Source organism: Hoplias malabaricus, unplaced genomic scaffold (genome assembly GCF_029633855.1).
Source record: "Hoplias malabaricus isolate fHopMal1 unplaced genomic scaffold, fHopMal1.hap1 scaffold_343, whole genome shotgun sequence".
NCBI classification, from domain to species: Eukaryota; Metazoa; Chordata; class Actinopteri; order Characiformes; family Erythrinidae; genus Hoplias; species Hoplias malabaricus.
Window position 1 is genome coordinate 12501 of NW_027100804.1, and position 1130 is coordinate 13630.

Sequence of the window (1130 nt, forward strand, 5' to 3'; positions counted from 1 at the left end):
AAGGCTCTGGTTCGCCTGTGGGCATGAATATAGTGAGATTTCCGCGTTATCTCACTGGAGGTGACCCCCGGAACGGTTCAAAACCTAAGTCGAGACTTCCATGGGACCCCGGCGATGGGAGTTTGAAGCCCGAGGAGTGACGCCCTCTGGGCTAAGGTTGGTGGTAGGTTCGGCCCCACTTTCTGGAGGTCTAAACTGACTTCCATGGACCCCGGTGATGCGAATTTGATGCCCGAGGAGTGACTCACCTCTGGGCTAAGGGTGGTGGTATGCTCGGCCCCCCCTCTGGATGTCTAAACTGACTTCCATGGACCCCGGTGATGCGAATTTGATGCCCGAGGAGTGACTCACCTCTGGGCTAAGGGTGGTGGTATGCTCGGCCCCCCCTCTGGAGGTCTAAACTGACTTCCATGGACCCCGGTGATGCGAATTTGATGCCCGAGGAGTGACTCACCTCTGGGCTAAGGGTGGTGGTATACTCGGCCCCCCCTCTGGAGGTCTCGAATGACTTCCATGGACCCCGGTGATGCGAATTTGATGCCCGATGAGGAGCACACCTCTGGGCTAAGGGTGGTGGTATGCTCGGCCCCCCCCTCTGGATGTTTAAACTGACTTCCATGGACCCCGGTGATGCGAATTTGATGCCCGAGGAGTGACTCACCTCTGGGCTAAGGGTGGTGGTATGCCCAGCCCCCCCTCTGGAGGTCTCGAATGACTTCCATGGACCCCGGTGAAGCGTATTTCATGCCCGATGAGGAGCACACCTCTGGGCTAAGGGTGGTGGTATGCTCAGCCCCCCCTCTGGAGGTCTAAACTGACTTCCATGGACCCCGGTGATGCGAATTTGATGCCCGAGGAGTGACTCACCTCTGGGCTAAGGGTGGTGGTATGCCCGGCCCCCCCTCTGGAGGTCTCGAATGACTTCCATGGACCCCGGTGAAGCGTATTTCATGCCCGATGAGGAGCACACCTCTGGGCTAAGGGTGGTGGTATGCTCAGCCCCCCCTCTGGAGGTCTAAACTGACTTCCATGGACCCCGGTGATGCGAATTTGATGCCCGAGGAGTGACTCACCTCTGGGCTAAGGGTGGTGGTATGCCCGGCCCCCCCTCTGGAGGTCTCGAATGACTT